The sequence below is a fragment of the Linepithema humile genome, chromosome 4 (assembly GCF_040581485.1).
Source record: "Linepithema humile isolate Giens D197 chromosome 4, Lhum_UNIL_v1.0, whole genome shotgun sequence".
Taxonomy (NCBI): domain Eukaryota; kingdom Metazoa; phylum Arthropoda; class Insecta; order Hymenoptera; family Formicidae; genus Linepithema; species Linepithema humile.
In genome coordinates, this window is record NC_090131.1 from 27,836,224 (window position 1) to 27,849,116 (window position 12,893).

The window sequence follows — 12,893 nt, forward strand, 5'->3', positions numbered from 1 at the left end:
AACATATCTAAAGTTGAATAAGCAAGAATTCTTAAGAAAACTATTAATATGAAAATTCTTTAGTTGTACCAAATAATTATGCTTCCATACATTATACCATATACGTGCCTCATCGTAGGATTATCATTCTTGTTTTTTGAATTGGTGCCAACAGCATTAACGGGCTACAACTGGTTGTGAACTGTCGACGAGATTATCGCTGTTGCTGAAGTCATCCAAGTTATTCTGAGAATATTTTATGCGTTTTTTATGCGTTGTATTATTGAAATATACCTGTAAAAATTCTATGGGTTATTATAAATGTCATATCAAGAAATAAAAACATTACATCATTATATAAAATATATCAGTTATATTAAGCAAAACATTTTAAATACTGTTTACAAATATGTGTTCAATAATAATTTTATTATATCCTACAAACATTATTTTTTCGTTATATACTAAATAATTGATCTCAGTTTATCAATATTAACTCTTCCTATAGATCATAATTTTCTTTAAACAATAATTGTTTCAAATTTTTTTAAAGAAAGCTTACTTTTCCTATAATTTCCTTCAAATTTTTTCAAAATAGAACAATTATTTTAATTCCAAAAATTTTACTTTGCCCAAAAGACACATGTTACATCTTTGAGAAATAAAAAGTTAGGAGAGAGATAATAGTAGTGGTGATGAGGGCAGAGAAATATTCTTTTCAGGCTGATTAACATTTCGTGCCACTTCATATATTTAAAATGCAAATCCATATGTCAAATAAATCTCTGGTATTCAGTTCGAGCAAAAATCTACGAAAGAGAAAAGGAGAGAGTTTTTGTTCTCTTTTTTTTCTGCTTCTACGATGTGCCTTCAAATCCTGCATTATTTGTTTCTTCGCCCAGAAACGTCGCTATTTCCTACATCAGACGTTGTCAAGCGATATAATCGATTTAACGGGTCGGTTTGATTGGCAGTGGAAGGTACAATCGACTCTGTAATTTTTACTGCGCAGGTTGTTACATAAGTCTCTCATTTAAATATTAATCACTTCTTCAGACAACTGATTCTTTTCAAGACACAGTCAATAGAATGCACGCCATTCACATCTATAATTATTGTCCCAAAAAGTATGTAATCAAAATGATTTATTCTACGTACACCTTTAATGTGTTTTTTTCACAATGATTCATCTTCCCGGTTGTACCGCAATTTACTGAAACAAAAAAAATTGCTCAATTGATTGCTCTGCGAACTTATTGACAGGTACATTCAATTAAATATTTCTTAAAAATCTTTCTCGAAGAATATGAAGAGGCACTGTGTCGAGGACTCTAAGTTCGCCCACGCGACTTGTGACCTTTCTGCAAAAATGCGAGCGAGTGACATCATTATTCTGGCATACTGCTAGCCGATACGACTGACCGGAGCTCTCGCACAGGGTTATGCGCTCGAGCCTCGCGTGTCTATAGGTACGTGTACACACGAGTGTCTTTTTACGAAAGAGAGAGGTCGTGTCCGCATGCATAAGCCCGCTCGATCTTGCCCGTGGCCTTTACGACGTGTAAATCACGAATCCGAGACGCCAACGATCCCTCGTCTCGTATACGACCGCGCTGTTAAAATGTCCTTCACGATTTTACGATGCAAACAGGGGTCTTTTCAGGATACGGTGAATTGAATCAAACGAGCCTGATTCTTTAACTTTAGAAGACGCTTAAGCGGCGCGCATACGAGCCGCAATTCCCCGGGGATGTGCAGTTTCAGTTGAAAGGGTGCAAATATGCATACGGAACGATCACTCAATAAGTAATACGGGGAAACCGCAGTAAACAGTTTACGTTCTTACGAAGAGTCGTAACGGATAAATCATTGCTTTCTTTTCCAAAACGCGCACAACAATTGGCAACATTCTGATCAACGCGAATTAATCTACTGTGTAAAGTAACATTAATCAATTATTCTAAAATATTCCTAAATTTGTACAATTATATATGTGCCAATACTCATTAGTATAGCTCATTAGTATATAAAATATTGAATAAAAGTTATTTATCAACTTAACGTAAAATCTTCCGAGCAAAAAATGATTAATTTAAAAAAGTGATTATTAATAATTATCTGCTCGAAAGAGAATGTCTGGAATAATATAATCCTCTCTAACTGAAATATTTTAAGGCACAAAATACTTTCGCCCAGCAAAACATATTTTTATAGACGAAGGCGCGAACGACGCGAGAAAAAGCGAGCAACGCGAGAGACCTCGAGGGTGAGTGGCGAGACGAACACGAGGACGGGCTCAGGAGAAAGCATAGGGAAATAAAGCAAAACAACCCCGCGAGACGGGTAGACGGTGGCAGGACGTAAGCGTGCTGCGGTAGCCTCGAATCCTTTCGCGGCAAAAGGCGATTACGTCAAATCATCCCGTGCAACGATTCGCGCAGCGATTGCCGCAGTTCGTGCACGACCGCGGCCAAAGATGTGTGACTCGTATGTGAGAAAAATTGCCATGGACTTCTTAGCTTTTAAATTCTTCCAAGACCTAGAGCTAATCCCGACTCGGTTCCATAAAGCTCCTTTATGGCCGTGCATTATCTTAAAAGCCGGATATCTCCCACAAATGTCTCAAAACGCGAAACGAATTAATATCTCGACGGTGGTTTAAAAGATCTTTCATTCGCTACTGCGCTATAAAGTTTTAGATAAGCTTCGGGGAGATTTTGTTTCGCAGACAGAAAGGCTGGATTACCGGATTACGACTTAAAGTCATAACCGCTTTAAAATTTAAATTTAATCTTGAAGAAAATATCTATTGTGGATAATAAATGCAATAGACATCTTATCACATTCCACATAAGAGTAATATAAGCAGTTTGTATGTAAAAAAAATTGAAAATACTTTCTATCTTGAAAAAAAGGGAGATCTCATAAAATAATATCGCATTATGAAATAATGAATACATCGTGAATGTTTTCGAATTAATCAGAGGGGCGAGGATACCGTCTCGTTTGAGTGAAACTGTGGAAGGAAGATTTCGACGATTTTAATCTCTCCTGATGTCCCGCTTCGCTCATCCCCCACTTTCTCCCTCTTCCTCAAGTCGTAAGCCTCTCCCTCCCCTCACGCGACTTTTTCTTTAATCTTCTTCTTTTTCTTCGCCCTCCCGCTCCTCTCTTCCTCTTTTTTACTTCCTCCCCCTTCCTCTTCCCTCCTTCTTTTTGCCCATGTCTTCCGAATGCTATTACATGCGGTTGCTACCGCGGAGAGCACAACTACTGATCAGCTCTACCCAGAAGATGTGGAACGGGAGGAACTTACAATTAGGCAATTTAAATCAACCGTTCCGATCCCCACGGTGACGCCAATTACCATATTTCATATTACCCACGGACGAAGGAATAAAGGAGGCTACACACGGCTCTACACCACGCTGGATTATGAAATAAATCTTCGCGCGCGGTGCGCGCATGCGGCAGAAATATCTCCTGTTGCGGAAAATAAATCTATCGTCATTAACTGGATTACAGAGAATTATCACGAGGCGATTATATCAGATACGCGAAAGACCTATTCGCAAGCCCTCGTGATATCTACAGAATGCGGCCTACCTACAGAATGCGAAACCACAACACAAATGGGGCGAAGATTTATGTTACAAGCCCAGTTTTATTTTTTAATAAAAAATTATTTTTTTCTAGTTATATCACGATTTCGTCTGTATTCTATGTATTCTATTAACTTATACAGTTGTACTCGCTTTTTCTTAACACTATGCTTAAAATCGTTAACGCAAGCAATGACTTGATACATACGATAAACAAGTCTTAGCTAAACAAAAAATTGCTTGCCGCTTCTAATGAGATTTTGATTAACGCAAAACGCACATCTAACAAATTGAGAATTAGCCGTGTTTGCAGGTGACAGCGCATAGATTGGCACGGATTAGTAAATGCGCGCGAACCGTTGACAAAACAGCCTGAGCTTTCGTCGGAGGGGGACCTTGACATCCGCTGGTTATCAGCTTTACTCGGCGCATCGCTATATCTGCGCTACGGCAGGACACGCCAACGCCATAGTGATAGGATTGATCGAGGTGTTTACAAAACAACTTAGCGTTCAAATATTTTAAATTTTTTTTAAGATTAATTCGCTCTGATACGTTAAATGCTTCTAAATATTTCACAAACTAAAACGACAGAAATCATCCCAAGTGTAAAGGAATTGAGAACAAAATAATTTGTTAAGGAAATTATTAACATGTAGTCGGTGGATGAAATAAATGTAAGGTTTTTTCGTAGATTGTTAGGGATCTAATGACAAGTTCCGGAAAGATGCTATAAAATACTTCGTCCCATTGCTATGACTGCGCTTGCACGCGAGAAAAGTGGTTGCGCACGCTATCGTACTATGTCTTACTGTACTGTACATTACCGCATCGTACGGTAGAAGCGACGCCGAGCACAGCATACGATGAGAAGAACAGGATGGACGAGGATAACGTAGGAGTCAGAAGGAGAGAGCAACACAACGTGCGCGGTTTTGCCTCTTTTGCCAGTTCTGCCTTTTTTTTTCGTCCTCTCTTCTTCGCCTCTCCTGCTCTTCGCTGGTCCAGGGATGTATCATTAATCGACGATGAGCAAAGATCGTTGCGTCGTGTTGTGTGTATACACTATATCTTGATAATTTCACGCAATCTGTAAAATAAAATAATAATAAAATATCGATTCTGAATTTTGCTCTGAAGAAAATATATCAAAAATATTGTCAAAGTTGTCAAAAATTGTTTTATTCTAAATAGATGCGTGATTCGATTTTCGATCCAACTGCTTTATTTTTTATGTGATGTCAAATGTTCAGTGCATAATAACAAATGTTACTTCTGTAGAACAAAAGAGGATTAAACTTGAAGAGTATCCTATAAATTGTGTTACTTAGAAGTCACTGAACTACCGCAGCAGTAGCACTAGTAAACAGTAGCGTAAATAAAGGATGCGAATAGTGATTACAATACGTGTTCAGTTTTCTAGAGATAAGGAATTATCAAATCAAACGATACGATACTATCAAGCAGTATCGAGGAAATTTAACGTGATCCACATTTAGCTAGCAACAATATAAATTTGATGAACATTATCTCCTAGAAAGTAATAATATTTTTTATACGTATTAGTACATATTCGGTTCGCATAGCATTTTGCAGTGTCCTGAAGAAAAAGTCTGCAATAAATTTCAACTCTTTTGAAATTAATGTCATTTCCAGTTCCGTAAGTTTACGATATTGTATCTTCGGGCGTGATTTCTCTTAGTCAATTTCCGAGAAGCGTCGCCGTTAATACGAACTGTAGATGATGCACGAGGCACGACAGCTTCCACCTTACATCCCTGCCACCTCCTCCCTTCATCCATCCTCGCCTCTTCTTTGTGCACTCCCTCATTCCCTTCTGCATCGCCCCGAAGGGCCGATCTTCTCGTCTTTTTCCCCTTCGGGCCCCTCTCGTTCGGTTTGCTCGCTTTGTACAGCGTCACGGCTACTTTTGTTGCTCATCGCACTGCTTCTTTTTCTCTTGCTGCGTCCTCCCCCTTTCACCCTCCTTCCCTCCTTCACTTCTCTCTCTTTGTCCCTCCGGCTGCGCTCGGTTTCTCTTCGCTCCAAGATTTGTTCCTCCTTTTTCTTCTTCTCCTTCTTGCCTGCCCTTCGTTCCCCGCTCCAAACTGGTCCACTTGCTTCTTTTGTTTTCGTCGAGTGAACGAGACGCCGAGAACGACGGAGAGTGCGCGCGAAAGAGAGATAGACGAAATAAGAGAGAGAGAAATTACGAGCGAAGGGGGAAAGCGTTGCAACGACGGAGAGGAGTTTCGAAAGAGAGAAAGAAGAGAAGCACACTTGAGCGAAGCGTGTCCCGACACGCGAGATGCAGGATCGAATTCGACCGTCGGATCCGGATCCACGAAATTCACGATCTCTTGGATCATTCTCATCTTGAAGTCTTCTCCTCCCCTTTCTTTGCCACTCTTCGTCAATGCCCTTTTCTCTCGTTTTTGTATCGATTTAATGTTAGCAGGAAAAAACATTGTCAAAACAAAAATACTATGACTCGTAAAATCTAGTTTCGCCGAAAAACGCGTCGTTTTGATGCATTAATTATATTTGAAAAGGGATCTGCGAAATTACTATGCACTACAAGCGTGCATAACAGGAAGGGAGCAACGAGACCTGCGTGACTTAATGCGCGAAATGCTACTGAGACACGTGTGAATATGCGGCGGAAGTCGCTCGTTAAATATACGAATTTTCCTTTTTTTTATTCTTGTTTATCTTGCAAACTGCGCATCTATTTTTTTTCAACATTGTTACTTTTTCACAGAAATCTTCGCTCGAAGAAAGTTATTAAATCCGTTTTTACTTTTTCCCATTAAAAAGCTTCTTCGTATTACTTCTCGCGTTGCTGCTCTGAAATATGATATGTGGCGTAGTTGAGAACTTAATACAAGTTTCTTAACCACGCGTTCTTTCCCCAAGTGTGCACTGCGAGGCTTACAAAATACGAATATAGCAGCACGCGTAAAGCGAGATTCGATGAAGCTGTGAGTGGGCTGTGCGAAGACTTGTAGAAATGTGACGAAGGCGGGACAAGAAGAAAGAGCGGCCACTTATCTCGCAAACGCGTCGGCTTTCCATAGGGCAGCACGGATATGCACTCATAATTCTACGAGAGATCATCAATGTCATCGACGGCGGTCGAAGCCAGACAGCCGATCGAGAGAAAGTCAAAATGAACAATAGTTTCGTCGGATAAAAGCTCAGTGTATTCATTGATTGTGAAAAAAGAAGGAATGATAAGAAGGTGACATGCTGAAGCACGTTTGAACTCGCGCGTGCACGCTGTTTCCGCGTAGAATACGAAGATAAAAGCACATAACAGTACGATTCTTTAAACGCAGCGAAATTGCAGACAGATTTTAACTGCTATACAATGTATAGCATACAAATATAAAAAAATATATGACTGAGATCTCTGATTAGTTGCAATATTTCGCTTTTAAAAGTTTGAATAGTCTTCAATAAAATGCATTCGCAATATGAGCGCTGAGTTTCAAGATGCTTTTATATGTCGTTTCATTTTCTGATTTATTTCTTAGAGACAGTTGATTTACTACTCTATATACTCACTCTTTCATATTATTCTCAATAGCGTTTCACGCTCGTTTCCATACAATCCATGCAAAGGTGCCTAACATCAGGTTCTTCGCCGTCTTCGAAATAGTAAAAGCGAGCATTACGCTTGCGGACATGTGGTAATTTACAGCTGGTGTGTATGAGGCATGTATAGTTCGTAAACAGCAGGTTTCTTTATGCCGCTCTCCTCTCGGCATACAGGTATTTACTCCTCGCTGCCCTCGGTCTAACGTCTTTTTCCAATTTTTGCGCAATCAGCAGGGGCCGCTTTTTATCCTTGTTGTACTTCATCTTTTTTCGCGTGTCCTCTTTTGTGCGCCGAGATACACAGTCCTACACAAGAAAATTAAATTCTGTACAACATAAAAATAGCTCATAAAATATTATTTGTCGTCAAATATTTTCCTATGCAAAATTAAAAATTTTTATAAAATATCTTTACTTTTGTACACGCTAACAGTATATAACATTTTTATTTAGGGTGGTTATTTTCAATATTAACCCTTTAATCATATAACATTTATGATAATTTAATTCAATATTAGCATTCTTTGTGAAAGGACGATGTTCAAACTATTGACTTTCTCGTCCGTTCGTAGAAAGAAAAAGTGGACCGCGTAGTTCAGAAGTCATCACACGTGGTCATCTTCGGTATACATGCTTGCTCGCGCACAGGCATGCATACACAGCGTTTCTTTTCTTTCTCTTTCTCGGTCGTTATTATTATTCCAGCGGTAATCCGCTTCGAATCCTGACATAAACGATCGATTTGTTCTTGTTGCGTTACTCTGTGTATCCATTTGCGTTTCTCATTTTTCATCTCCCTTTCGACTCGCCTTTGCAAGGTGTTCATTATGCGTCTTGCAATTTTTGTGACATAATTAGCTCGTTTCGATTCCGATTTGCTTATCTATGAAATCGTCTCATGTCTTACGTCTTATATCTCCTTTTTCATTTTTACATGAATTATTGTTGGATTGTATTTAATTCCGTTAATGCGCGCTTCCGCGGTATAATAAAAATGTATTTTATCTGTCACGATCTACAATTCATGTAGCCCGTCGAAACGAATCGTAAACGCTCACAATCTTTCCCGACGCACGTATCGCAGTTTCCTGTTGCATAAGCCCATCTATGAATAAAAACCTGAATAGGTATGCGAGTATGTGGGCGCGATAAAATCGTGCCCGAGAAATCGATAACTAGATTAAAAGCTTGATCTGACAAAATTTGACAATAAAATTCTAAATAGGGGACACTAAACAGTCAGAACGCAGATATTATCATTATTAAAAATGTGTGGCAATGATCCATAATATTGACATTCTGATAGCACAAGAATCATTTTCCAAAGAAATCATATTTATCTCTCTGTATATCTTTGTATTAAAATTTATATAAAAAAAAATGCAGTACTTGTCTCGGTTAAAACAGACTAGGAAATTGTCGATACAGATTTTCAGATTAACATAAAACTTTTTGATAACGAGATAAAGTTTTGCAAGACATCGTGCGTAAACTTTTACAGAAAAAATTCTTGTCCGCTTACGCTTATGGAAGTTACATGGTATCTTTACGGAGATTATCATAAATTTCAAACTGTTAAATATTAAAATCTCATTGAATTTAAAATCTTTAAGATGAATGTAATGATGCGTGATGTGTGTCATTCTCAGAATAGTAAAAATATACGTTTTATTATTTGAATTAAATAAAAAAAATTAATTTCGATAAACATATAATTTCAATCAATGTCAAGACATTATTTTCTTCCTTCAAACGAATTATAATACCTCTTATGTATCATAATGGATGCATTTTCCCTGATCTGACTTTAAGCGGTGACCACATACCGTGCTTGTACCCTCTCGTTTGAGCCTCGCTGATGGCTTATCAGTCCGTATCTTGTACAAACACGTTCCACCTGGTCTCGGACAGTCACGGCCCACGCCATTTTCTACTGGCGCTGCCCACGTTGTTTCGTAACGTTTCACGAGACCACTTTATCTCATACGCTCCGTCTTTCATCTTGCCTTCTCCCTTCCCTCTCTGTCGATAGATGGGCCCGATGCTTCTGTACACTGGTAACCGGGAGCCGATACCGGTGTAATTTCGGTGAAGGCAACTTTTTACGCGAGTTGATATGAGCCCCATTTCTGCTGTTATATTTATACCGAGCAATTTATCTTACTACCATAATCCATGAAAACAACATTCTATCAAATCTTTCACGAAGCTTTGAGGCTACAAATAAACGTGTCCTTTTTATTTTCATACAATAGATTTCATCGAGCGAGTTAAAGAAACTCAGGTAATTTTTTTTGGGGATAGAAAGAGTCACTGATTACAGTGTTCCCAATACAGACTTTTTTCGCTGGCCTAATTTAGGTTTCAAATCGAGCAGAAAATTTTATTTCAACGATGATGATAGATGTCTATCGAATTGAGTAACTGATTATAGTATTTTTAGCTGATTAGCTCGCACCATCTTTTTGATTGTAAAATTCGCGCAAAATTTATCAAGTTGTTTCAGACCCATGAGTTTTTTAAATTTTGATTTCAAGTATACTTTACCGAGCCCATCGACGCGATGCAGGCTCAATAATTAAAAATTTTGTTTACATATAATGAATAATAATAATATTGTCTATAATAATAATTTTAAAAGTACTTAACAAAGGTTTCACACGTGAAACATCCGTTTTAGCCAGTTTCTCAACAGTCAGGATTAGTGCTAATCTTTTCATTGCAGTAGGCTTCTACAAATCCTTTTTCATCCGGCGTCCCCGAGGTAAGATGATCGGGTTATTTTGTATGTGGGGAATTTCGTCTGTAAAACGAACCATGTCCGTAATCCGGGCTTACGGCCTACGAGATGCCTCTGGACGTGCTTTAATATGATTTAAACCCACCGCCGTGCTGGCTACCGTGTTACGATCGTTCGGACTTCTCTCGTCGGGCTTTCTCTGTCGTGGGTCATCCGTGCGGTAGCAGTCCTTGAAGAGAGGCCTGAAAACAGAAGAGAGAGAAAGAGAGAGCGAGAGAGAATCGAAAGATACCTACACGCGTGCGTACACGCAAGAAAGTGGCGTAAAATACGCAGGCGAGGCACGAGTTTTTACCGGCACTTAGCCGACCGATCGCCTTTAAATTTTATGCGTTACCCTCTTCGTAAAGGAAACGAAAGCACCGTTGTAACATCAAAAATTAATTCGCAGTTAAATATTAAGTACAAATGTTGTTTACGCCAAGAACTTATTGGCAAAAATATTAAACCAACAATAAGAATATACAACTGAATGTTGTTCAATCTATTAAATTCGATACTTTTTTCTCTCTAAAATATATTTGAATAATTTGAATGATATTTTGAGATAAATATTAGGAAATTTAAATTTAAATTCATGCAACGTTTACTGCCAAGATGAATCTTTCCGGAATCTTATCTGAGCGAAATAAAAAAAAATGTAACATTGCGCGTTGCGTACGTCGGCGTCTCGTTTGAAGCGATTCGCCGAGACGAGAGGAAGATCCGCAGTTACGAGGACAGTCGGCATTGTGCACCTCGTTTCTGGTCCTTCGTCCTCCGCTCGTAACCCGTCCGTTCCCTCGTCCCCCTGGTCGCTTTGAGGAAGCCGCCACGGTGCAAGAGAGCGGGCACGAGGCAACGCACACACCAGGTACCTCACTGCGGGGCCTACGCCACGGCAAAAGTGACAAGGCCCTGGCAATTATAACGGATGGCGCAAAAAAATGGCGCCGCGGTACGGATGGTCGGTTGGGCCGACCGGCCGAGTTGGCTACCGTTTCTCTTCCCCTTTCGCCGACAACCTTTAAGCGTGTGTATCAGGGAACCCCGATGATTAATCGCGGGTATCACGGCGAATCTCGACTGCCGTTTCGTAGACGCCCGAATTTGTTCGGCAGCAAGATGAAGTAACAACATATACCACTTTGCGCTAGTAAATGAATGCATTAAACTTATACATATACATTCAACAGAAATACAAGTCAGAGAGCAATTAATAATTTTCATATTAATATTTTGGTATAGTATATAAATCATGAAATATCTATTAGATTGATTTATTTCAATATAATTACTTTTAGTATTAATAAGTTATATATTTTTTTTGAACAAATAAAATAACTCGCATGAGAACAAAATAACAATTATTTTATTGCATGGATTGGGCTTTAAATATAATTAATTTGTACTTTTAAAGAAATTCTTCGCTACTGTACCTGTACTGTACTGTGAGTAAGTGGCCAAGACATAATCATAATGAAGAAACAAAGTTCGTGTCCTTATCGCTGAATCATGAATGCGAATCAATTATGCGCAGTAAATATATCCGAAATTCAAGCCTGTAATCAGCGCAAGCAGCACGGGCCGGCCCTAAAGCCTTTAATTACAAAATCACCATTTAACCATCCTGTTGATCAACTTGCTTTTTGGCTTCTGTGAAATTTCAAAGATGTTGTAAATAATAAGAGATAACTTTGTGACACAGAGTAGTAATTTAATCATTGTGCAGTGTCATTAATTAGTTCTTGCATAATAAAATAAAGAATATTGTAAAATTAGATTAGACAACATTAAATAATGTAAGCAGTTTATAGCAAACTTTTTTTGTATTTATTAATTTTAAATGTGTATATGTATATTGCACATATGCACCTACATTTTAGCATATCTATATCTACAATATATATTATACACACACACACACACACACATATATATATATATATATATATATATATATATATATTTAGCGTGTTAAAATATGTATTATATAAATTTATATAAAATGTTTAATTTTTTATTATAAATTTATACACATATTTTATATTAAAAATTTAAGGATTTGTTCTAACCTATTGTTTTAGCCCGTATTATATACATACATATAAATATACGTCAATATATTGCTGATATATGCAAGATTATTAAAATATTTACATAGTAAACCTAAATTTGCTTGAGTTCACTCATCAAAGTTTAATAAAATGAGATATTACACAATTAAATTTTAAGTACTTTTTGTTGCATCTATAAATTATACTCACAATCAAGCATTATTTTGATCATGGTGCACCATCTAGTGCAGCAATCACGAAAACGTTATGGTATTTTGATCAAGAACTTAAGAGATAACTCAACAGATGACTCTTACTGCCTTAGAACGTACTTTCTAACCTTTCCAATTTAGTGGATAAGATTTTACCAAATGTTAATAAAGACTGATGTAATGAATAAAATGCAATTTTTAATGTAAAATTTACACTAAAACTCTTACTAAAATTATATATACGCAATAAAATTTGAGAGCAACAATGTTCATTGTGTATCGTTTTAAATCGATATTACCTATTTACTTTCCTCGATAAACCGCATGTACGAGTACAAACAATATTGGGAAAGGAAAAAGGAATGTGACCTTTCAAATAAACGTTGAAGACGTTCATTTCAACTTTCCTACATCAGCGAGAACCAAAGTAGACCAAAGCAAGGACGGTTACTACGACAGTCACTACCTTGTCAAAAACGCAATTTTTTTTGTTTAATTAAATAAAAATTTAAAATTTTTTTTATAAAAATATAAATATTATAATATTATAATTTTTATTGTTCCAAAATTATTAGATATTATCGTTGATATATCAGAATTAATCTTGACATAAGCATGTGCTTGTTAATGTCGTACATTATGGCTGCACAATGTTGATTGCTTT

General features: G+C 37.5%; 1 long non-coding RNA gene across 8 annotated transcripts; it reads right to left on the minus strand.

The window, feature by feature from the left end:
- Positions 1-34: 34 nt before the first annotated feature.
- On the minus strand, positions 35-12,742 carry LOC105677849 (uncharacterized). Of its 8 annotated transcripts, none has more exons than XR_010889887.1 (6): positions 12,529-12,742; positions 10,067-11,616; positions 9,008-9,984; positions 7,149-7,487; positions 542-4,671; positions 35-273 (listed from the first exon to the last, which is right to left on the minus strand). It is a non-coding gene; the product is annotated as an uncharacterized lncRNA (long non-coding RNA). The 8 variants fall into 8 exon arrangements; XR_010889893.1 differs by lacking the exon at positions 35-273 and having other exon boundaries at positions 334-1,192; positions 4,409-4,671; positions 12,529-12,736; XR_010889890.1 differs by lacking the exon at positions 35-273 and adding an exon at positions 7,597-8,286 and having other exon boundaries at positions 3,687-4,671; positions 12,529-12,737.
- Positions 12,743-12,893: the final 151 nt, after the last annotated feature.